Source organism: Peromyscus maniculatus, chromosome 8 (genome assembly GCF_049852395.1).
Source record: "Peromyscus maniculatus bairdii isolate BWxNUB_F1_BW_parent chromosome 8, HU_Pman_BW_mat_3.1, whole genome shotgun sequence".
Taxonomy (NCBI): Eukaryota; Metazoa; Chordata; class Mammalia; order Rodentia; family Cricetidae; genus Peromyscus; species Peromyscus maniculatus.
In genome coordinates, this window is record NC_134859.1 from 38,888,383 (window position 1) to 38,914,503 (window position 26,121).

The following is a 26,121-nucleotide window of genomic DNA, read 5'->3' on the forward strand; positions in this document are numbered from 1 at the left end:
TAGAGTTCAGTCTGCAGGGAAGGCTTGCTGGCCCAGTGAGAACCCTTGCTTCCACTTAAACCACATCAAGTCCCATCTCTGAGTAGAGCAGCAGCATAGAGACCTGTAGTTCCCCACAGTAGGGAGGTATAAACCACACAGAGTGCTAGACAGAGTCCAGGGTCATTCTGCTTTCCAACACAAAAGGTCACAGCAGAAGACTGAAGTGCGCCGGGCGTTGGTGGCGCACGCCTTTAATCCCAGCACTCGGGAGGCAGAGCCAGGCGGATCTCTGTGAGTTCGAGGCCAGCCTGGGCTACCAAGTGAGCTCCAGGAAAGGCGCAAAGCTACACAGAGAAACCCTGTCTCGAAAAAACCAAAAAAAAAAAAAAAAAAAAAAAAAGAAGACTGAAGTGCTTGCTTAACACCCGGGGCACCCTGGGGTCCACCCCCAGCACTGGAAAGAAAAATAAAGTCAAAGTAGATGACTTGATAAACCAAATAAAACAAAAATAATTTTGTGCCTTGGTACAATACACTTTCAAAAACTCTACCATGAAGATGTCATAAGAAACTGTAGCATGACTTTCTAGATCAGTAAATAAAAACTGGTCAGGACTCATGTAATGCCTATAAAAAAATCAGATTCAATGTAAATTCATGTAGCATTTCTTAGGAAAAGGAATTTGTTTTACCATAATCCACTTTAACTACAAACTTTATAAGTACTATAGTTTCAGTCAAAGATTACTTCTTACTGAAATGGGACATTTCAGTTCAGAAATCCCCTTTGTAAGGGATAACAAAATAGTTTCAGCTACCCTCTGCTAGGAGGATCAGAAATTCAAGGCCATCCTCAGCTACACAAGTAGCTGTAAACCAGTCTGGGCTCCATTGAGACCTATCTCCAAAAATAAATGAATGAATCTATAAGAAATCAAAAATACACATTTTCAATTGTTTCTAAAAACCCTCTAAGAGGACTGGCAGACTGCTCAGTAGCTCAGAGCTCTACTTGCTCTTACTGAGCACCTGGGTTCAGTTCCCAGCACCCACAAGAAGATGCACAACCATCCAAAACTCCAGTTCCAGGGGATCCAAGGCCCTCTTCTGGCCGCCACAAGCACCACACACAAATGCGGTACACATACATTCATGGAAGCAAAACACTCAAAAAACATATAAAATAAAACAAATCTTTACAAAAAATTTTTTTTACTCTTATAAAACCTTAACAAGAGGCTGGAGAGATGGCTCAGCAGTTCAGAGCACTGGTTGCTCCTTCCAGAGGACCGGTTCAATTCCAGCACCCACATGGCTGCTCACAAGTCCAGTTCCAGGGCTTCTGACACCCTCACACAGACATACATGCAGCTCAAACACCAATGAACATAAAATAAAAATAGATTTTTAAATTTTAAAAAACTTAAAATGTTCTAGATTTATCCTTAAGCAAATAACTAAACATTTTCATAATTAAAAATAACTGAGACTTAGGCCAGGCATGGTGACATGCCTTTATTCCCAGCACTCAGAAGGCAGAGGCAAGCAGATCTCTGTAAGTCTGAGGTCAGTATGGTCCACAGAGTGAGTTCCCGGACAGCCAGAGCTACACAGAGAATCCCTGTCTCAAAACAAACAAAACAATCTGAGACTTAAAAAACATAATAGCGGGTTTATCCTGGATAATGTGAAAATAAAGTACCTGAAAAAATGTTTTATGCTAATGCTATTATAATAAACTTTCAGAATCTATACAAATACCACAGGCACAGGCTACAATATGCCATGCATAGTTCTTAATCATTTTAGGGCTTACAACTGAAAAAAAGAAATGTCGTCTAAATCTAAAAACCACTCTTACAAAAAAAATGAACTACTGCCCCTGACAGAAACACAACCCTTGAAAGCCTTGAAAACAGTTGTATAAAGGTTTAAAAGAGATTAACTGAACGAAAAGAGTTAAACTGAAATAGGCGGAGGGTGAAAGGGCAGGGTAGAGGAGGAAAAATGGAGATAACCTTTTCAAGAAGTCATATGGAAGCCTGCCTATTACTGTAGAAGCTTCCTAATACACACACACACACACACACACACACACAGAGAGAGAGAGAGAGAGAGAGAGAGAGAGAGAGAGAGAGAGAGAGAGAGAATGAATATGTCCCAATAACAAGACAACAATGCCCCTACTAGACACCACAAGCTAGCAACTCAGTGCCAGGAATGAACCCCTCTTTTGGAGGTATTGGCAAGTAAGGTCCCATATGCCCCTAAACACTACACTACAGACTATTGCCAATGCTATTGGTTACTTTCAAGAACTTGATGTCAAGACCCTATTGCTGATAATGGTATGTACTTGAGTCCTAGAACATGGAGATACTAAGCTGGTATCAACTTGGAAGTTTCATCACTAGGAGCTAGCTTTCATAATTCCAGAAGGTACTATGAATGCTGCTGGAGCAGAAAAGTAGTCACTAATCTTATCAGCTGTGAACTTTGCAAACTACAATAACAGGTTTGGCAAGGACATGTTCACTGGTACAACAGTGGCATAAACATTATAGGAATAACCAACCACTTTCTAACTGGATATAAGTCCTGCTCTATAAGATGAAACCCATACCTGGCACCATTTTGGGGTTAAGAACCTATGGCTGTTCACAGACTTTAGGGGAGAATCTATCACTATTATTCTGCTAAATAGACAAAGTATTAAACTGACTCCTAATGACATATTCTTATGCCTATACATTAATGCATCTCTGAACTCTCATCAGAGAAGCTTCTATTTGCAGTAGCTGGTGATTATCACAGAGACCCACAGTGACCAAGGTGCAGAGAATAAGAGTACAGAATGTTCAGCCCTAAATGAAACATCTATACTGTATACCCTTGCCTCCCGTGGCTCAGAGACCATTTCAGAGGAGAGAGTAGAAAGACTGGGAGCCTAAAGTGGTAAATGAACACAAGGAAACAGTGTCCACATGACACAGGCAGGCAGCTGAATACATGAACTCACAGTAGTTATCAAAGCATACATTAAGCCCAGTACAAGCTCAAGCTAGTCCTAAATCCCAACATGAAGAAAGGAGGTGGACATGAAGTCCCACCCCTAGCAGAGGTACTACTGGCAACTGATAGCTCCTGAGAGAGGACAGTCAATTTTCCCTAGGTGTTGTCACTGGTCGGATGACCACACTCCAGCAGGTCATACACTCAAGAATATAAGGACAACCCAAATTAGACTTGATGGGTAGGGAGGGAAAAAAAAGAGAACGCAAAGTTGGGTTGGTTGGGAAGAGGAATGGGCATAGGAGTTGAGGGAAGGAGTGAATATGGTCAAAACTCAATGATGGATGGATGAAGGAGGGAGGGAGGGAGGGAGGGAGGGAGGGAGGGAGGGAGGGAGGGGAGGAGGGGTGGGGGAGAGGAGGGGAAGAAGGAAGGGGAGGAAGGAAGAGGAGGGAGGGAGGGAGGGAGGGAAAAAGGGAGGAAGGGAGGGAGGAAGGAAAAGAAAAAAATTCTCCACCAATATTTCAATATTTCAAATATTCCAACAGTTCAAATAAAAACTCAAAGTTACCCAGGCGGTGTTGCACGCCTTTAATCCCAGCACTCGGGAGGCAGAGCCAGGCAGAGAGTTCAAGGCCAGCCTGGGCTACAGAGCAAGATCCAGGACAGGCACCAAAACTACACACAGAAACCCTGTCTCGGAGAAGGAAAAAAAAGCATTAGGGTAATACTTTGAAAACATAGTATTTTTAAGTATACCAAAAATGATGAATTCTTATATTCTTAGCAAAGTTATTTTACCACTTCCTGTTGTCATTAAATCTGAAGTATTTATTTAAACAGTATGTATATACAAAGATTTCTGCCAATTTAATTTCCACTGAGGTAAAATATACAGCATCTTGGCCATTCTCAGTGCACTGAGAGTTATGTCAAGCAATCGCACTGTGAACTTTTCATCTGCAGAACAGAAATTCTCTACCCATCAAGTAATTCACCATCAGCCACATCTATATTTGCTTTAGACTTGTTTTTATTTTTACGTGTAGGAGCATTTTGTCTGCATGTATGTCTGTGTATCATGTGCATGCAGTGCCTTCAGAGACCAGAAGAGAGTGGGGTGTCTGATTCCCCTGGTACGGGAATTAAACAGTTGTTAGCTGCTGTGTGGATGCTGGGAATCAAACCAGGGTTCTCTGGAAGAGCAGCCAGTGCTGCTGAGCTATCTCCCCAGCACCAGACACATTTATATTTAATAACTACTTTTTGCCAAGGAATTCTAGCTCCTGTTTATATACTACCTTCTCCACCTCTGCCCTTCCCTCCCTCCTCCCTGTTCGCACGCATGCACACACATGTATACGAGTACACAGACACGTTCAGACAGAACAGTTCATCCTCTGACCTCATGACCCTCACCTTCTCTTTCTGAACACTGCTCACATTTACAGAAGAAATGCAAATAGCGTCACAAAGACACCGCCCCACACACAAGCTGCTGTTCAAACACAGTGATCTACCAACCCAGCTATCTGACTATCCACCTGGAACTCTCAGAGAGGAAGGAGCCTCAGGCTCAAAAGCCTCTAGAAGAAATCTGTTGAGTAACAATCATTGGGTTCAAATCTCTGTAGGGATTATTAAATAATCAAAAGAGAGTCCTCTTCCATTGGCCATGGAGAACTAACGTAGGCCATAGTCTTGTGGAACAAGCTGGCCAAGGATGAGCAGCTACCCTTGAGCAAGAAGCATGTTGTATCAGACATCATCACAGCCCATTCAATGTTCTTTACTGGCTCTGTAATCATTTACCTAAGGTTTCTTATAATACTGGGCAGTCATAGTATGTTATCAAATAACTTCCTACAAGAAATAAACCTTCAAAACTATCACAGCTCTCTACCACTAAAATTTGAGGGGTTACTTTCTTTATCGGTCCTAAGAACAACTACAATGAAAAAGTGAACAGCCAATAAGTCTAAAATCAGAAAGTTCTGTTTTCAGGTACTCATGACTTCCTTTGTTACTCCTAAGAATAGCCACTAAAAAGCTAACAGCCAATGTCTAAACTTGGAAAGTCCTATTTGAATGTTCACACAGTCTACACAATGATAAAATGTTTCAGGCACTGGTAAGTCACAGGGGCTGACTAAATTCAAAAGCTAACTGTAAAAACAGCGGTAAATCTTCATTACCTTGTAATGATGGAGACAGACTGTGCAGAACATTAATTTGAACTTCTAAAGGAGTCAAACATCATTCAATGATGGAGATATTCTGCAAAATGTATCATTAGGTGATTTCCTCACCATATGACTATGATAGAGTATACTTTACAAAAACCCAGACACTACGGCATTCTACAGACTGAAGACTATGTGGTGTACATCCTCATATAACTCCTCCTACAAGAAACAGAACATTTTAGTAACTGTCAGGGCTGGAGAGATGGCTCAGCAATTAAGAGCACATACTGCTTTTGTAGAGGAACCAAGTTTGGTGGCTCACAACGACCTCTAACTCCAGGGGATTCCACTTCCTCCTCTGGTCTCTACAGGCACTTACTCTCACTAATGTGCACATACTCACACCTAGATACATAAATACAAATAATTAAAAACAAAAACAGAGACAGTGAGAGTGCTGAGCACCTTTAACCTCAGCACTCAGGAGGCAGAGGCAGGAGGAGCTCTTGAGTTCAAAGCCAGCCTGGTCTACAGAGCGAGTTCCCAGGACAGCCAGGTCTACACAGAGAAACCTTGTCTCAAAAAATAATTTAAAAAAAAAAAAAAAGGCAAAAAAATAAATAAATAAAACAGAAATCTTAATTTTTATTTATTTCTTTTTAAGAAAAGAGCAACTAGGTGCTGGGAAGATGGCTCAGCTGTTTAGAACACCAGTTGGTCCTGTGGAGAATCTGGGTTCAGTTCCCAGCACTTACACGTGGCTTGGCTAACAACCATCCATAACTCCAGTTCGAGGGAATCTGACACCCCCCTGACCTCCATGGGCACCAGACATAAATATAGTATACATACATACACACAGGCAAAACATTCTTATATCTAAAATAAAATACAAAATTAATTTTTAAAAGAGAAAGAGAGGGGCTGAAGAGATGGCTCAGCATCTAAGAGCACCGGCTGCTCTTCTAGAGGTCCTGAGTTCAATTCCCAGCAACCACTTGGTGGCTCACAACCATCTATAATGGGATTTGATGCCTCTGGCATGCAGGAGTATATTCAAATAAAGCACCCATACATATAAAATACATGAATACATTTTTTAATCTTTTTTTTTTAAAAAAAGAAACTATCATGACTCTCTACCAATAAGATGTGTGGGGTTACTTGTATTACTCCTAGAAAAAAATACTGAAAATTCAATCTCTACACATCTAAAATCAAAACATTCTAATCAAATGTACTCTTCCCTTATTATTGCTAGGAACAGGCATAAAAAGCCAAATCTTTTGATCAGAAAGTCATAATGTGGCACATAATTTCACTGTTTTCAAACCATACATGAAAATATAGAAACAGAATGAAAACGAGTGGGGGCCGCAACTGAGGTGGAACACATGAGGTTCTGGCTCGATCTCACCCGAAAACAACCACAACAAAGGACAACAGAAACTTTATGTTCATAATGAATGCAATGCTGCTCTCCACCTCTTTCTTCCTGAGGCAATGTGGCAGTGCACCACGGCCCATTCTTTTACACAGTGCTGAGGAAGCAAAGCCAGGCCTTCATGGGTGCTAGAAAAACACTCTATCAACTGGGTTACAACATACATGTCTTCACCATTTGGGTTGTTTTTTGGAGGGAGTTGGGGTTTTTTTGTTTTTTGAGGGGACTGTTTTGTTTTGTTGGTTGGCTTTGTTTTGAAATAGGGTCTCATGGAGCTTAGGCTGGACTGGAACTTGATAAGCAGCCAAGGATAACTTTTACCTTCTTGATCCTCCTGCATCTACCTCCACCTCTTCAGTGCTAGGATTACAGGAATGTACCCCAATTTATGCAGTGCTGAGGCTCAAGCACAAGGCCTCATGCACGTTACACACACTAGCACCTGAGCTATATCCTCAGCCCACATCCTTTGCTGCTGTTCTTCCCCCCACCCCCGACTCTGTTCTGTAGCTCTCACTGGCCTGGAATTAGCTATGTAAACCAGGCTGGCCTTGAACTTACAGGGATTCACCTGCCTTTTGCCGCCCAAATGCTATGATTAAAGGTTCACACCACAGCGCCAGGTAGTGGTGGCGCATACCTTTAATTCCAACGTTTGGGAGGCAGAGGCAGGCGGAGCTCTGTGAGTTCGAGGCCACCCTGGTCTACACAGCAAGTTCCAGGACAGCCAGTGCTGTTACACAGAGAAACCCTGTCTCAAAAAAAAAAGGGGGGGGGGCGCAACACACCACAATGTCTAGCCCACACCCTCATTTTAATAAGCAGTTTTATCATAGTTGTCATACCAGCAAGAAAGTCCAAACAGCACCACATATTATACTAATAATCCTTCTCTTGTCAGCACTACCTGGTCAACTGTATATTCTTTTTACATGACAAACAAGGAGCCAAAATAAAACTGCTGAAGAGGTACTTTATTTAAGACATTTCTTCCTTTCTACCCATCAACCCCTTCTTTTTCGGCACTGAAGATGGCACCCAGAGCCCGGTACACGCATGCTAGGCAAGTGTACTACCATAAGCCGCAACCCCAGTTCTGTTAAAAATTAAATAAAATAAAATGGCTAAAATATCCAAAACAAAAGAAAGCTACTAATTTATCTTCAAGGGTTTTTTTGTTTTTGTTTTTTGTTTTATTTTGTTTTGTTTAAGTTGCATATAGCTCAAGCTGGCCTCAAGTTCGCTAAATAAGTCAAAGACGGCCTTGAACTCATGATCTGTTTCATGTCCAGTCTCACAGGTGCTGGCATTAAGGCTCAAACTATCACACCATGTGGTGCTGATGATTGAATGAGGGGCTTCATAACAACTAACCTCTATTCCCTGCCCAATCTTTGGGAATTTTTTAATGACTGTTTTGTAATTTGTGTCTATATGTCAACTATATTCAGGTGCCTCATGAAGACCAGAAGAGGGCGTCATATATCCTGGAGATGATGTTACAGATGGTTGTGAGCCATCCAGTGTGAGTGTTGGGAACTTCAATCTTCTAGAAGAGCAGCAAGTGATGTTTAACACTGAGTGGGGATTTCTTTTGTAGCTCAGGCTGACCTGGAACTCACAGAGATACACTTGCCTCTGCCTCCTTAGTGCTGAGACTAAAGGCCTGCAACGCCGCCACCGCCTAGGGTGTATATATATAAATGTTATTCCAAAGATTCTTACTGAAACACATCTGAAATCACACTCTCAATAAAAACACTGCATCAAAATCTAATCCAGGGAAGAATGAAACCACGGTTGAAACCATTCTTCCTGCCACTTTCAAATCTACACGGATTTTTATTAAGCTGAGAAATGAAACTATAACCCAGTAATCTTAGCCTTAAAGAGTTACTTATTAACTTTTAAGTAGACTACTATGAATTCACACTTCCTGAAGTTCACCAGCCATCTTTCCTAAATGAAGTGGTGCTGGGATTTGAGGCAGTCCTCATTTGCTCCACGGATACCACAGAATGAACTTCACGCTCAAGCTTAAGAGAGAAATCATTTTGGGCTTTGTCCCTTCCACATACAGCACCAGTCTCTGAGCTTAATATGTGTTTAATGAGTATGCTGAGTGGGCGGTGATGTTTAACCACCAGGAAGACATTAGGTCCCTTCCCCTACAGTTCAGAGCTCTCCCTGGCTCAATACAGATTCTCAAGACCATACCACAGTCCCTCAAAAGCACATACACTTCTTTATTCCTACAAAATAGAAAGCTAAGCCTCAAAATACACCCCAAACACCTTTATAGTCGCCATTATTTTCAAAGAAGATGAGAAATGGGGCCTGTTAAGAAATAGGAAACTCTAAACCAACTTCTCTCAAAATTCCACATCTCAAGCGTACTGTCTACAAAGCTGGCGATAATGACTGAAAAAGTTATCAATAGTTTACATGGAGCGGGGACACTAACAGACCTTCATCTGAGTCAAGAGAGTATGTGCTTAATCATACTCAGCTCTATGTCTGGTGTCTCGAGATTCATTCATTGCACCAGTATTGCACTGAGCACGTATTTAAATGCTAGGTCCTTTAATAAAGCATTTACATTTTTTTCTTTTTTCTTTGTGGCGGGCGAGGGTCCCGGGGATTGAACCACTCAGGGCCTCTTGCGTACAAGGCAAAGTTCTCTACCACTGAGCTCGACTCCCTGCCCCAGAACGTTTCGATGCCGAGCTCTGCACATCACCACCCAACTCCTCCACGAAAGGTTATCAGCTGCAATCACTGCTGCTGAAGAGGAATTCCCGGGGTTGCGCGAAATCAGCCGGTCAGGGGCTGCTCCTCGGCTCGGAACGCGACGTCAGCGAGCCGCTACCTACCACACCCGTTAGTGAGGCTCACCACCGCGGCTGCGAGCTCCCGGTGCAACAACCTGTACGAGTCGCCGGAGCGACTGCGAGCCGGCAACCCGGCTTCCTCTCTCGGGGTCCCGGGCAGGCCGGGCGGGAGTCGGGGTCCGGGAGCCTGGCCGCTCCGCGCCGGTCCAGACTGGCGGGGCTGCGGGCTGGGGGAGGGGTCCGCAGCGCCTCCCGCGTCGGGAGGATACAGGCTACGGTGGAAGCCGGCCTCACGGAGAATGAAGAGCACCACACGCCGGTCCTCGCGTGAGGACCTCGCCCAGACCTGGAAAATGGAGCCGCCGCAGCCGCAGCCTCAGCCCGCAGCCCCAATCCGCAGCGCGGCGAGGCCCGGGCCCCGCTCACCCTCAGCCTTCTGGACGGCGGCTCTGTACTTGGCGCCGCGGGGCCACCGTGGGGCCCTCTCCACACTCACCGTCGCCTTTGTCTGGGCTCCCAGCTCCGGCCGCGCGGCTCCGAGCGCCGGCTCCGATGTTTCTAGTGTCGCCACACACCCGCAGCTGCGCTCCCTGCTTCGGGCTCCGCCCTCCCGCTCAGGCTCGCGCGCGCAGAGGCGGAGCCACAGGCGGTGTGTACGGCTGCGCGGCCACGCCCCCAGTGCCAGGACACGCCCTGTCCCCCCCAGTAGGCGGGCTGGCTGCTGCGAGGCCCCGCCCAGTGAGGGAGCGGTGAGACCCCGGGGACGTCAGGCCCGCGCAGAGTGACCCGCTGAGTGGGCGGGGAAGGGGGGGAGAGGGGAAAGGGAAGAGGGGGTGATGATGGTGGCCTCGGCCGCGCGCCACAGTCCCTTCCCATCCAGATCCGGCAAATGGACGCGCCAGGGCAAGCGAGGGCGCTGCGGGGCAGAGCTGGCCAGCACCAGGTGTCTCTCAGCTGGTAGCAGTTGAGAACTATTTGCCCCAAACCCCCGGTCACATTACTTTTAAGGAATCAGAATCACTGACTCAGTGGAGGGCATAGAGCCAAAAACATCTACCTGGCATTTGAAATGCGTGCAAAGTGTCCAGTGCGTCTCCGTGACTTCTTGTGGGATCGTTTTTTTGGTTTTGTTTTGTTGTTGTTTGAGACAGGGTCTCTTTGTAGCCCCGAATGGCGTCAGACTCACTATGTAGCTAAGGCTGGCCTGGGTCTAGTGATCCTCTAGTGATCCTCCTGCATCCACCTCCCAAATGCTGGGATTACAAGTGTGTGTCACACACCTAAGGTCTTTTGGGGTAGAATCCTGGATGACCTGGAATTCACAGAAGTCCTCCTGCCTCAGCTACCACATTCTGTTTTTTGACTACGTACCGAGAAGCAAGAAATGAATGAACATCTTCCACTTAAAATCTGACGGCACATACTCAAAAATGGAGCTAGCTGCCCATCATGATGTGTAGGCATTTTCTAGCAGTTCAATCCTCAAACTGGAATACTCCTTGATTCCTCTCATTCTCATCATCCATTCTGTCAACAAGAGCAGTTGGTAAGGTTCTACATTCAAAATAAACCAAAATCAGACAACTTTTCACCTACATTGCTTCTGTCATTCGTGGCCCCAGTCATACTTCAGTGGCCTTCTTAAGTGGCCCCGCTGGCCACCATCAACCAAGTCTGTTGTCAAAACAAAGGGAGCCTATCCTCCCTCAAGGAAAGTCAGCTCGTGTCTCAGCTGATCGAAATCCACCAGAGTTCCAGTTACCGTAGAAGATAAGATCTTTACAATGGCTAACGAAGTCCCTGGAATTTGGTTTTTCCCTATAGGTCTCAGAATTCATCTCCAATCACTCACGGCTGCTTGCATATTCCAGACTGCCACTCAGGGACTAGGACATTCTTCAATGTCTACCTTCACTTCTCAACTGCACTCTGATCTCCCTTAACAATAACACTTAGCCTAAATCCACTACTTTAAATTGCTACAGGCTCAATCTTTCCCACCCTGCTCCTGTTCTCTTCACCCCAGAACAAGCTTCACAATTTATTCCATATTTTTGTTTTTGTGTGGCTATCTTCCCCAATAGAAGCTGGGTATTTGGATTAGCTGGTTTTGATTTATGTATCGCTGTGGCCAGAACCCAGGGGCTTGCTCTTTCGTGGTGGGTGCTCTGCCACTGAGCTACATATGCAGACCTCTGAGGTTGGGGATGGCTGTTCTAGTCAACTGATACTTCCCAAGTACCTAGAGAAATGAAAAAAATTAAACATCCCCAAGATAATAGCAAATTTAAAACAACAAAAATAACCAATTTTATTTTCAGTTTCCTCTGATTCCACTTTCTATCTGTCAATCAGCTGTTAGATCTTAACCTACATCACACCATAAGCATTTGGACTTTCCAGTTCTTTTGTGTACAGTAACCATTTACTTGACATTTGATGCAATTTTTGGCCAGTGATATCCTTGTATCCTATTTCACTGAGTAAGAATAATGTGATAGAGTAAAGAAATTTTCATATAATATTTAAAGGCACATTGTTTTAGGAAACTTCCCTAAGGCAAAAAACCCCAAAAACTTCCTAAGTATCATACATGTGCTTGCATTGTTCTTTGACATGCAAATGTGGTCACCTTAAACAATATTTTCTACCACTTATCCATAAAAGGTAACAATCCTTATGGGAATGGTTACAGATTATTTCATACTTTATAGAAGTGTGAGGCGGGGTGATGATGGTACACACATTAATCCCAACATCAGGGAGGCAGAGGTAGGCAGATCTCTGTGAGTTCAAGGCCAGCCTGGCTTACATAACACATTTCAGGACAGCTAGGGCTACACAGAGAATCCCTGACTTGAAGAAAACAAAAGAGTAAATAAAAAATAAATAATAAAAATGTGTGATTGAACAGCATCTAGTTTGAGGTGCTAGGGCCATTCACACGCCCCTTTTGCTAAGGACCCAGTTCTGATTAACTAGATGGTCATTGTTTTGTCGCTGTTGTTGTTATGGCTTCTTGAGACAGGGTCTCCCTATGCATAGACTTGCTTGGCCTGGCACTCACACTGTAGACTAGGGTGACTTTGAATTTGTGGCAATCCCTCTGCCTCTGCTTCTCACGTGCTGAGATTACACTCGTGCACCTAGCTTAGATGATACTATTGTTTAACAGTATGTACACATGATGGTTTGCTCAATATTAGTAGCAGTCTCTTTACATATTTAATTTAGCCTTCATGGTTTAAAACAAAGCTACAAATTATACCTTATGATTCAGTTTTTTTTTTTTAAAAAAAAGTCAAGTTTTAAGTCAGGCATGGTGACACACATCTTCCCAACAGATCTATGTAAGATCAAGGCAAACCTGGTCTACATAGTAAGTTCCAGAAGAGCCAGGGCTACATAGTGAGGCCCTCTTGAGGGAAAGAGGTTAAATTTTGCTCTTCAAAAAAAAAAATCATTGATAAAGGATTTCATCGTGTCAAAATACAGTTTGTAATTAAGATGATACCAAAAAACGAAATTTTCTGGAGTCAGAGACAGGGTGTGTCTTCACTGTCTTTAAGACTGTTGCCCAGTACAATCTTGCTCCCAAGAAAGGACAAGGACAGAAAACAGACACCTCCGTTCTTCACGCGCACAGTGTCCTGCCTCTGAGGCTCCTGATAAGCAGCAGAGTTGCTGAAGTACAAAAGGAGCTGTCTTGCGTACTTCCTAATCCATAACAAGTGGAAACACCAAGGACGGCAGGAAGCAACATGTTGGTCTAACCAGCTCCTAATCGCTTCTGGGCTCCCATTGCTACCACATTGGCCTGATTTTGCAGTCTCACTAAACCGAATAAATCTTCTTTTGGAGATCTCAAAGCTGGGGCTGGGGAGATGGCTCAGTGGGGACAAAGACGTGCTGTACAAGTCTGAGAACTGAGTTCCATCCCAACCCCCATGAAAAAAGCCTGTAATCCCAGCACTAGGAGGCAGAGATAGAGAGAATCCCTGACTAGCCCAAGCAGCAAGTCTCAGGTTTGATGAGAGACCCTGTCTCTAAAAGCAAAATGGAGAATGACAAAAAGATATGTGATGTCGATCTCTGTCTTCTGCATATGTACACACCCATACACTGTATATACATGTACACACATACACAACTCAAAGCAAATGAATTTTCCGACAAGTGCGCTATTTATATTTTTTAAACTGCTTCCCAAAACTTGATAGCAGCTCTATTTCCACATTTAGAAAGGAGACGGTGTATGGAATCAGAATCTGGAATTCAATCCAGACTCTGGTGCATAATTAGCAATGTAGCTCAGATCAAAGCTCTTTCCAAACCTACGTTTTCATTTAATAGGACTAATAATGTCTACCTTGAGAACTGTTGTGGGAAATCATTCAGAGAACTCACAGGCTCAAGCAAAGTACCAGCAATAAAATATTAACTATTAGCACGACACAAGCATCTAATTAAGCTCCTTGCCCTGGTTCATAACAATACTGAGAAAAAAAGGTTCATAAAAGGCACTGGGTGGAACTGTTTGAGCCCTAAAGATAGCAGAATCAATCAAAAACTTTGCTGTGTATGTGCAGTTCTGGGAATTGAACTTAGGGCCTCTCACATGCTAGGCAAGGGCTCTACCACTGAGCAAAAGAATGATTTCAAAGAGGTCCCAACAGTACTTCAACCAGACCATGTGACAATCACAGTCCCACATGACAAAGAAGGTAAGAGAAATAAAGTCTTTGTCAGCCTAGAACAGCCTGAATAGCTCGATACATAACTACTATCATAATAGTATGATCATATTTCTGAGTTTATCAGGGCCATCTCTAGTCCTGGCTTATTAATTATTTTGTCCCCTTTACTCTCAGCTGTACCCAGGGTTCAGTGGCTCTAATATAGCCACTCTCTAATTAGAGGTAGGTATAAATTGTTTGGGACACAGAGATCACTCTATCAATTCTATGTAAAGTTATAGAAAGTTAAGTTGCTTTTTTTCTTTCTTTCTTTCTTCTTTTTTGGTGCTAGGGATGGAACCCAGGACCTCATATTTGCTAAGCCCTCTGTCGCTGAGCTATAGCTTCAGTCAAACAACATAAAACCTAGAGGCAAACAGCAAACATCTCATCCAGTTAGCTGACAGGATAATGGACACATGGCACAAGAATCATGACTTAAGATGGAAAAAACTCAGAAAATGTGGAACTCAATAAGGACAGAAAAAAAAAAATGACATTTATTGCCTGAAGCCTGGTGATGGGAACTCATGGTGAACTTTGCTTCACATTTGCTTGGACCCTCAAGCAGTCATTGAATGCCCACTGTGTGGAAAGTAGGGTACCAAGTGTTGGGGAAGGCTGGCTAGAAACCCTGGCCTTTTGGCCACATGAAATGTCACATGGCAGCATCACATAACTGGACACCAATAGCCTTGGGGAGACATCAGGTGTCTGTCCAGGTAGCAAAGGCTTCTCGGGACAGGAATTCGGGGTGGAAAGGAGGCAATCAGCTCTTCAGATGGAAGAGGAAGCTTCTACACTGTGGAGAACACACCTGTGGTGCTGTGGGAGATTTATTATGGAGCACACTTCCTGAGCGGCAAGGATAGAGAAGAGTGGGTTAGGTCCATCAGCCTGAGTAGCTTCAATACCATCTGGAGCCTGTAACCTAAATGCATTGTAGCACCCCGGAAAAAAAAGTCCAGAGTTGGGTTTTCGTTGTTGTTATTGGAGCTGTGTTTTGTTTTGTTTTGAGACAGGATCTCCCAATGTAGCCCTGGCTGGCCTTGAATTCACTCTGTAGATAGACTAGGCTAACCTTGAATTTACAGAGATTTACCTGCCTTTGTCTCCCAAGTGCTGGGATTAAAGGTCTATGCCAACATGCTCAGCAAAACGTTAGGAACTATAATAAAAAATGCCTTTAGGGGGGCTGGAGAGATGGCTCAGAGGTTAAGAGCACTGACTGCTCTTCTAGAGGTCCTGAGTTCAATTCCCAGTACCCACATGGTGGCTCACAACCACCTGTAATGAGATCTGGCACCCTCTCCTGTCTACATAATAAATAAATAAATAAATCTTTAAAAAAAAATGCCTTTGGGAATAGACAGCCAGAAAAGGGGAAGGGAGAAGTTTATGCTGGGTCAGACCAGAGCTCATGGACAACTAGAAACTTTTTTATTTCATTCTCGTGTGTGTGTGTGTGTGTGTGTGTGTGTGTGTGTGTGTGTGTGTGTGTGTGTTTAAGCAGGATCGGGGATTGAACCTAGGGTTCACTGCATGTGAGGCAAGTGCTTTTCCACTGAGCTACAGCCCTCTTCCGTCTTTCTGGTTCACACTATATATGCAAGATGTACAGACTTTCCCAACGGATAGCAATAAGTTTTCTTTGTACACTTGTTAGAATTAAATATGAGGAGCTAGGTGTGGTGGCATATGCCTTTAATCCCAGCACGTAGGAGATAAAGGCAGATGGATCTCTGTGATTACAAGCCCAGCTTGGTCTGTATTAGCAGTTCTCAACCTGTGGGTCTCTACCCTTGGGGTCCCATATCAGATATTTCCATTACAATTCATAACAATAGCAAAACTAGAGTTGTGACATAGCAATGAAATAATTTTATGGTTGGGGGTCACCACAACATGAGGAACTGTATGAAAGGGTTGAAGCATTAGGAAAGTTGAGAATCACTGGTTTACATAGTGAGTTCTTGACCAGCCAAAGCTACCTAGAGAGATCCTGTCTCAGTGGGGGGAAAAAGTTAAATATGAGTTAAATGGAAGCACCAGCCCTCCTAGAAAACAGTAGCCCTTACCTCTCTTCAAGAAGCTTCGTGGGAGAGTTTGCTCAATGGTTAAGGCCATTGCTCTTCTTGCAGAGGACCAGGGTTCCATTCCCAGTACCCACGTGGAGGCCCACAACCATCTGTAATTCCAGTTCCAGGGGATCTGTCACCTTCTTCTGTCCTCAGTGAGTGCCAGGTGTACATATATACACACAGGCAAAACACTCATACATATGAAAAATACATTTTAGAAATTTAAAAAAAATAATGCGTTTGCAACAGACAGAGGCTATTACAGACATCTACATCTGGTCAAAATGTAGAGAATATGTGACTTCAGGGGGCCCAGCCCCAACTGATACATCTATAACAACCCCTACACCTTAGGAAGAGGAGGCAGAAAGACTCTAAGAGCCAGAGGACCAGGATGTCTTTTGCTAGATAGTGTCTTTTAGACATGCTAGAGATGCTCTGCCCATGCAATCTCAACAATATGGTTGCCTAAACCAGACCTACATAATGAGTTGGCATGCATATGTGGGTGGGGAGAATTTCACAAGGCCTTGCCCCAGATGCATAGTTATAGGCAGCCAATAGTGCTGAAAGGAGACTCAGTTTTCTTTAGGGACTTATGTAGCATGAATCTTAAAAGTTCTTATAATATATTAACAATGTCCAGCCCAGTAATATCTGATAAACTCAGACCAAAAAATTTTCGTTACTTATCTTATTTAAAACAAGTAGTTCCTTTTTAAAAGTAGATTCCATAATCTCGGGATCCTCCTACCAGCCATTCATCCCACCAGATGTAGCATGAATCTTAAAAGTTCTTATTAATAAAATCAAATCCAAGGCCAGTTATTGGGGTCAATGCTGGTAGATCAGAGAGACAGAACAAGCCACAGCTAACCTCACCTGGCCAACTTCTCAGCTGGTCTTGTTTCCTCAGACTGGAAGCTTCTGTGTCCTCATCCCAATGGCTCTCAGCTGAACTGTGCTGCTCCAAAGCCTGAAAGCTTAACCAGGCAAAAGCCTAACCAGTCAAATGCTTAACCAGCCAAATGCTTCTAGTTTCTGGTCCTCACCCTTATATACCTTTCTGCTTTCTATCACCACTCCCTGGGATTAAAGGCTCGCTTTCTGGGATTAAAGGCGTGATGAGTCACCATGCCTGTCTGTATCCTTGAACACATGGATTTCTGCCTCTGGAATGCTAGGATTAAAGGCTAGTGTGCTACCACTGCCTATCCTTTATGTTTAATATTGTGGCTGCTCTGTCTCTGACCCCAGATAAGTTTATTAGCATGCACAATATTTGGGGGAATACAATACCACAGACTTGGTCTCTGATAGATTATCCAGGCCCAAGTGGTCAGACGTGTGCACACAGAGACGGACTCAATAGGTTGTATCTATCCGCCTGTGCATATGCATATGGGTATATGTGTTAACAGTATAATTATAGAAGAGGTCATGAATTTCCGAGAGAGTGAAAGGAACGTAGAAAAAGTTGGAAGGCAAAGAGGGAAGGGTGGAAATGATGTAAATATAGCCCTCATGTATGAATCTCAACAAAAATTCAGGTTCAGTGTGAGTGGGGGACAGCTAGGGAGACAGCTCATTTGGTAAACAAAACGAGGGCCTGAGTTTGACCCCCCAAAACCCATAAAAAAAGCCAGACATGTACTTGTGATACCAGCACCGAGGAGGGAGAGACAGGTAGGTCTTTGGAATCATCTGCCAGCTAGTCCAGGTGCATTAACCGGTTCCAGGCAAAAGAGAGAGATCCTGTTTCAGAACACAAGCTGAGGGGCTGGAGAGATGGTTCAGTGTTTAAGAGCACTGGCTTCTCTAGCAGAGGAACTGAGCTTGGATCGCAGGACTCACAGGGTGGTTCAAAACCTTCTGTGACTTCAGTACCAGAGGATCCGATGCCCTCTTTAGCCTCCAAAAGCACCAGGCACACATGCAGTGCACATCACACGAGGCAAAACACTCACATGCATAAAAGTGAACAAATCTCCGGAGCTAGAGGGATCGCTCTGCGGGTAAAGGCACCAGCTGCTGAGCCTTCAGACCCAAGGTTGATTTCCGAGACCTACACGGTAGAAGGAGAGAAGGGACTCCAGCAAGTCATTCCCCGGCTTCCATAGTGCACCGTGGCATGCATGCACATATGCACCTAAGTAAAGTTTAATGATTCTTTTTTTTTTCTTTTTTTTCTGTTTTTTTTTTTGTTTGTTTGTTTGTTTTTGTTTTTCGAGACAGGGTTTCTCTGTGTAGCTTTGCGCCTTTCCTGGAACTCACTTGGTAGCCCAGGTTGGCCTGGAACTCACAGAGATCCGCCTGGCTCTGCCTCCCGAGTGCTGGGATTAAAGGCGTGCGCCACCACCGCCCGGCTAATGATTCTTTTAATGTGGATGGCTCCTGAGGTTTGACTGAACTTTGACCTCCCCGTGCACATGAACACACACACACACACACACACACACACACACACACACACACACGCAAACGCATACACTAAATGTAAATCATGGCTGAGAATATAGCTCAGTCGGTAGAGTACCTATCTAGTTTGTGTGAAGCCCACAGCCCTGTATCAGTGGGGGTGAGGATGGGGGTGAGAGGGGGTAGCAAGCACATGCTTGTAATGCCAACACTCCCGAGGGAGTTAGAGGCCAGTCTGGGCAACATGTGATCTTACATCATCATTTTTAAACATTTAAAAATATAAGAGAAACTTAACAAATAAGTAATAACGGTGATAAAGAGAGAAGAGGCAGCTCACAAGACACAGATCTTAATAAGAAAGGTTCAGAAACTGACACCTTGAAGGAATGTTCCCAAGGAGCTGAAGGGAACTAAGGGAAGCTGAAAGAGGGGAGATAAGTCCAAAAGTGAAGTCCAAGAGGAGTGAAAGCTGTGCTGGCCATTCCACTCAGCACCAGGCTGCAGTCTAGAGAGAGATGCTCCTGCCTGCACCTGGAGAAGGCTCGTTGGCTCACAAGAACCAGCAGAATGGTTTCCAGTATTGCCAGGCAGCAGGGGCCAGAGGGTAGTGGGGGCAGTGGACAGTGGGGGGGCAGTGGACGGGGGGCAGTGGATGGGGGGCAGTGGATGGGGGGCAGTGGACGGGGGCAGTGGACGGGGGCAGCGGGGGCAGTGGACAGGGGGCAGTGGGGGCATTGGACAATGGGGGACAGTGGACAGTGGGGGACAGTAGAGGTCAGTGAACAGTGGGAGCCAGTGGGCAGCAAGGCCAGTGGGCAGTGGGGGCCAGCAAGAAGTGAGGAGCCATGGGATTTCCGTCTCCAAGTCTCAGAGTTCCAGCATGAGGGCAAAGGGCATTTAGTGGCCCTCAAGCACTTAAAGATTGGTGTCCTACCTGCCTGGACTGAGTCTACCAGGTTGATCGCATTACTCGGGGGAGGATTTGCCCTGGAGGAGGTGGGAATGGGGGGTAGGCTGGGGGTAAGGGGAGGGGGTGGGAGCGGGTAGAATAGGGGAACCCGTGGCTGATATGTAGAACTGAATGGTATTGTAAAATAAAAAAAAAAAAAAAGATTGGTGTCCTATAAGGAAAGACAGAAATGTTGTCACTTCCTCCTAGCAGAGATCCGTATCTCTGGGAAGGAAGATGGCAAACCAGACTCCTTTCTGACCCGTGGGCCAGCAAGGGCCATTGCCTCACAGTCACTCAGCTCTTTCTCTGCTCTGTCTCCCCCATGAGCCAGGCTGCGTAGCTGGGAAGATTCTGGTGCCTTGCTCCCTGCTGCCGCCTCTCTGGTCATTACTCACCCGATCAGACGACCAGGGCGCGTTGACGACCAAAAATATACCGCCCTGTATCCCCAGCATTCCGTGCCTCGGTCCCAGGAGCCTATGACTAGGAGGGCATGCCATTCCCGCTCAGGATATGTAGTCATGGTTGACCACCAAAGGAGGTTATTTGAATGGGTCTGATTTAAGGACAGGAGCGCTTAAAAGCGGAGGGCTTTCTCTGGCTACTGGTAGGAAGAGAAACTGGAAAGATTTAGGCTTGCTGGTCAGATGGGGGTGGGACACTGAGCAGAAAATGCAAACCACCTAAGAGTAGAGAGCGGCGGTTGTTGACTGACAGCTAGCAAGGAAACAGGGACCTAAGTCCCATACCCCCGAGGAACTGGATCCTGCTAACAAGAAAGGAGTAGACCCTCCACCTGGAGCAGCCAGATGAGGTAAGACTGCAAACATCCTGATTTCACCCTGTGACACCAGGAGCCGGGAGCCACCAGCAGAGACTGTAGCCATGGCGACTGGACTTCTAACATACAGAGGATATAAGCTAATAAATGGGTATTGTTTCAGGTCACTAGACTCGTATTCATCTGATATACAGTAATAGAAAACTAACACAGCCCTGGTATTGACTCAACCCTTCTCTCGACAACGAGGAGGCAGCTTGAAGCCTCAAGAACACATCTGAGTTCCAAATTTGTCATGCCACAGAAGGGAAGCACCAAGGCTCACACATCAGTCCACAAGCCTGGGTTATCTGCATGTGGGAGAGAGGAAATTGTGGCAAAATTTTCCCTGATAACATAACATATGGACTTAACTTGTTATCTTCATCTAGGTAAAAACATAATCAAATGTGACTTTGTTTTGAAGTCACAAAGCAGTGAGGCCTCAAAACTGGGGGAGGGGGAGGTAAAATTTCTAGTAATACTTGGTCCAGGTCTCTGAAGAGGAAGGACAGAAGGCAGGCTCTACAAAATGCAATGCAAGTGACAGAATTAGCTTTAAAATCTGTGAAGCCACACAGGGAAAAAGTACAAAGAACGGTGAAATAGATTTCAGTAACACAGTTTATCTAGGCCAGTATCTCGAACGTTTACCATTCAACATACAATCCATATTAAATGTCCCGAAGATATTGTCAGGTCCCAAAGAAACCCAGGACAAGTCTCATTCAGTACCTGTGGCTCCTCCCAGCACTTCTCACCCCGCCCCCTCCCCTAAACCTCTCCCTCCCAGGGACTGGGCTTCACCCCACCCTCACCCCAGCTTCTGATTCCTACCTAACTCAGCCATTTGGCTACCCGCTGTCTTGGTTCCCACTCACTCTTACCTCTTGGCTCTTTCCCCCTTCTCTCTCTCCTCCTCCTCTCTTGCTCTCCTCCTCCTCTCTCATGACTGATTCAGTCTGGACCCTTCCAGATGCCTCTGGCTGTTCTCTCCCTCATATCTACGATAAAAACCGTCTCCTCAGCCACACCCAGGAGCTGTCACGTCCTCATTTTCATTTAGATACATTTTACATTGTTAAAATAAGATTTCAAAATTCAGCATGCATTTTAAATTTTATTTAGTGTGTGTGTGTAGTGTGTGTGTGTGTGTGTGTGTGTGTGTGTGTGTGTGTGTGTGTGTGTGTCCGTGTGTCCTAGTGTTTGCTTCCAGTGGGGGTGGGGGCGCTAGAGAGTTGGCTCAGTGGTTAAGAGCACTGGCTGTTCTTCCAGAAGACCCAGGTTCAATTCCCAGCACCCACATGGCAGCTCACAACTGTCTGTAACTCCTTTTCTAGGTAATTAGACACCTTCACACTGACATACGTGCAGGCAAAACACCACACACACACACACACACACACACACACACACACACACACACACACACACACAATCGGACTAAAAGCCACTTAGAGGAGGAAAGGGTTCATTTCAACTTATACTTCCAGGTCACAGTCCACCGTTGATGGAAATCAGGACAGGAACTCCGGGCAGTATTACCTCTGACCAGGAAACTCTCTCACCACCAGTACAGTACAGAGGAACAAGGAGAAGAATGCTTTCTTACTGGCTCTCTCTGAATTCTTTGGGAATATCATACAACATATTTTAATCATATTCATCCCCAACTCCTCCCAGATCCACCCTCACCCCTCTAACCCCTAACTTCCTTTTTCTTAAATGACCCATCAACTCAAATATATGCTACCCATACACTCCTGGTGTGGAACCATCCCTGAGATCTGGTTGACCTGCCTGAAGCCACATCCTTAAAGAAAACTGACTCTCCTTTTCCAGAAATCAACTGTCCGTTTAGCTAGCTTTCCTATACAGCTCAGGACAACATGCCTAGGGCTGGTACTGTTCATTGTGGCCTGGGCCTTCCTACATTAATTAAGACAATGCCCCACAGACAATTCCACAGGCCAGCGTGATTAAGACGGTTACTCAAGGCTTTTTTCCCCAGGTGATTCTAGGCTGTGTCAAGGAAACAGTGAATGATAGGTAAGACACTGTATATGTTGGTACACTGGTATGCCTAGGTACATATGCGGAGATCAAGGCACAGTTTGTGGGAATGAGTACTCTCCTTTTAACATGTAGGTTACAGGGATTGAACTCATGACATCAGGCTTAGCAGAAAGCTACTTCACCTGCTGAGCCATCTCACTGGCCCGGTGTGTATTTTTTTTTTTTTCCCGCTTACAACATATCTCAGTTTAGAATATTTATGCTTCAAAGGTTCAAGGGCAACATGAAGATTGGTCTTCATGGTCATGAGATTGGACAGTTCAGTATTAGACCTTTAAAGAAATACTTCAATCAATTTTCTTTCATTCTTCATTAATTATAAAATAAGCATAAATAAGGGATAAATAGATAATTATAGTTATATAAGAATATATATGCATATAAATTACACTCTGATAAATACCAAACTTATTGTTTTTGTTTTTGGTTTTTGTTTTTGGTTTTTTGAGACAGGGTTTGCCTGTGTAGCTTTGCGCCTTTCCTGGAACTCACTCTGTAGACCAGGCTGGCCTCGAACTCACAGAGATCCGCCTACCTCTGCCTCCCAAGTGCTGGGATTAAAGGCGTGTGCCACCACTGCCCGGCACCAAACTTATTGTTTTGTTTTGTTTTTCAAGACAGGGTTGCACTGTAGACCAGGCTGGCCTCGAACTCACAGAGATCTGCCTGCCTCTGCCTCTGGAGTGCTGGGATTAAAGGGATGGGCCACCATTGCTGAGCAAACTTAGATTTTTTTTTTAACCATTAGTTCATAGTTATAAAGGCTCACACTTCAATCACAGGATCAGAGCATAATTGACACACTGATTTCTGATTCCAAATTTCATAGTACAAAGTAATAAAAGCAAAGTCTTTTATTATGAAGTCTTGTGTGACACGGAAGATACACCAGATTATACACTTATGTTCCTCAGACCCCTTGGACTAGACTTTGAGAGCCCACATGCTTGTTTTTGTCTCAACTGCTATTACCAATGTGCAAAAGTAAGGACTAAAATGGAAGAACAGGTAACACACCGCAAACACCCACACTCATTATTATTTCTTTTTGTTTGTTTGTTTGTTGAGACAGGGTCTCTCTATGTAGCCCTGGCTGTCCTGGAATTCACCATGTAGATTATTAGGCTGGCCTCGAACTCACAGAGATCTGCCTACCTTTGCCTCCTGAATGCTGGGATCAAAGGTGTGCACCACCACAACACCCAGCTATACTCATTATTTCTACACACACACACACACACACACACACACACACACACACACACACACGTAAGATTTGCCAAATGTGGTGGCACATGCCTATTATCCTAGCACTAGCGAGTCAGAGGCAGAAGGATGGAAGGTTTGAAATCAGCCTGGGCTACATATTAAGACCCTGTTTCAAATAAACGCATAAATACATACACACATACATACATACACACACACACACACACACACACACACACACAAATACTCTGAAGTACTTCAGCTGCACCTAGAGCCCCAAGGGAATTTCAAAGATGATTCAGAGCAGTGATCTTTCTCCCAGAGGTGACTCAGGTAGAAAGAAATCAGCCACATCCAAATATGTATAATGCAGGGTAGGACAATGAAGAAGACTGCGAGAGATTGCCAGAAGATAGAGCCTTGAACGTGTGGAGCATTACTTCACTCTGCCTCCTGAATGCTGGGAAACCATAGGTGTGTGCCACTACACAAGAATGGTTTATTGGTCTGTGAGATGGCCACCAAACCTGACAACCTCCGCTTTCTGCTCAGGCCCTGCAAGGAGGGGAGACAAAACCATCTCCCACAAGTTGTCCTCTGACGTCCACGTGTGCACTGTGGCATGAGGACACATCAACACACGCTCATACACACAAACACAAGAAAGAAATGAAGGAAGGAAGGAAAGAGGGAGGAGAGAGGAAGGAGGGTGGGTCGGGAGAGATGACTTAGTGGTTAAGAGTATATACTGCTCTTCCAGATGACCCAAGTGTAGTTCCCAGCACCCACATTAGCAGCTCACAACCACCTGTAGCTCCAGGGCCAGGGAATCGGGCCTTCTCTTCTGGCCTTCACAAGCACCTACACACACACACACACACACACACACACACACACACACACAGAAATAAAAATAATTTTTAAAGGATGTTCTATAAGAGAGGGCCAAACAGGGTCCAATTGGATTCAATGGCGCTTGTTGTCTATTGTGTGGAGAAGGAGAAGGCTGCAGATCAGCAAAAGCAGCACCACAACATCTCTGACCTCCTCACTCCTCACCCTACTCCTGCCTCCCTCTGCCTTTGAGATCTCAGGCTCACCTCTTGGAGGACCTACCAATGTCTTGCCTCTTATCTGCTTCTAACCCTCCATTGAGCAGACAGCTCTTGGTCTTGACTGTGACTTCAGGCCAGCCTTCCCAGGGGATGAGTAGTTACCCTCTGCAGCCCCCTTCCTCCGGTTCTGGCTCCCCTGCTAGTCAGGAAACTGCTGAATCAAGATGTTGCCACCGCAGCTTCCGGGTCTAGAACGCCGTGTGAGGAGGAAGTTGGTGTGCTAAGTATTCTAGACAAAGTTCTAATGAAGGTCATCGAACTGGGACTGAGAAAGTCCAGAAAGGTTTCCTAAAAGACAAGATGCAATTTAGAGGGATTACCAAAGTAGGGATGGAATTCTTAAGCATGGAAAGGCCACACACCAACTCAGAGAGCTGTGAGAGAGTATGACGAGAGCTAGTGACTGAGTGCAGGGTCTGAAGCATGTGTGTGGGCAGACAGGAAACAAAGCTGGGCCTTCAGAGAGAGCTCAGATTACATCAAGGAGTCGGAAAGACCAAATAAGCCAGTGATGGAGCTTGAAGATTACGGTTTGGGGCTGGGAGGTGACTCAGTGGGTAAAGCGTCTGCAATGTGAGCGTGAGGACTTGAGTTCGGATCCTCAGATCACACAAATAGGCAAGGTGCTGGGGGGGCCTATAACCCCAGTGCTTGGGGACAGAGACAAATGGATCCTGGGTCATGCTGGCCAGCCAGTCTAGCCAAAACAGCAAGCTTCAGGTCCCTTGACAGACCTCATCTCAAAGAAGTAAGGTGGGGAGCAATAGAAGAAGACGTAGATCCAACCATCAGCTTCAGACTGACACACACACAGGAACCTGCACACACACCACACACACACACATTCATACACACACACACACACACACACACACACATACATATATACACACACACACACACACACAGAGGAACCTGCACACACACACACACACACATACACACACACACATTCATACACACACACACAGGAACCTGCACGCACACACACACACACACACATACACAAACACATACATACATACACACAGGAACCTGCACACACACACACACACACACACACACACACACACACACACACACACACACGCACACAGAGGAACCTGCACACACATATGCTTAAACACGCCGACACCACACACACCTGAGAGTGATATTTATGGAGTCAGGGTTAATGTCTCATATATAACCTTTGCACTTGAAATGTGTATTGCTTCACTTATTTCCCTGATAAGTTCCACGTGGTGTTCATTCAT

The 26,121-nt window shown here is 45.0% G+C and overlaps 1 protein-coding gene across 4 annotated transcripts in view; it reads right to left on the reverse strand.

Annotated features, from left to right (window-relative positions):
- Positions 1 to 21,429, reverse strand: part of Cdc42se2 (CDC42 small effector 2) — an 83,486-nt gene extending 62,057 nt beyond the window's left edge. The window contains exons 1-3 of one of the 4 annotated variants that reach the window (XM_076578401.1): positions 21,353 to 21,423; positions 18,240 to 18,337; positions 16,270 to 16,463 (exon numbers count right to left, since the gene is read on the reverse strand). The gene's annotated coding sequence lies outside the window, so the exon portion shown is untranslated. Of the gene's footprint in view, positions 1 to 9,951; positions 10,136 to 16,269; positions 16,464 to 18,239; positions 18,338 to 21,352 lie in introns of those variants that run through there. The other 3 variants (XM_076578402.1, XM_006984865.4, XM_016003474.3) reach the window with 3 other exon arrangements.
- Positions 21,430 to 26,121: the final 4,692 nt, after the last annotated feature.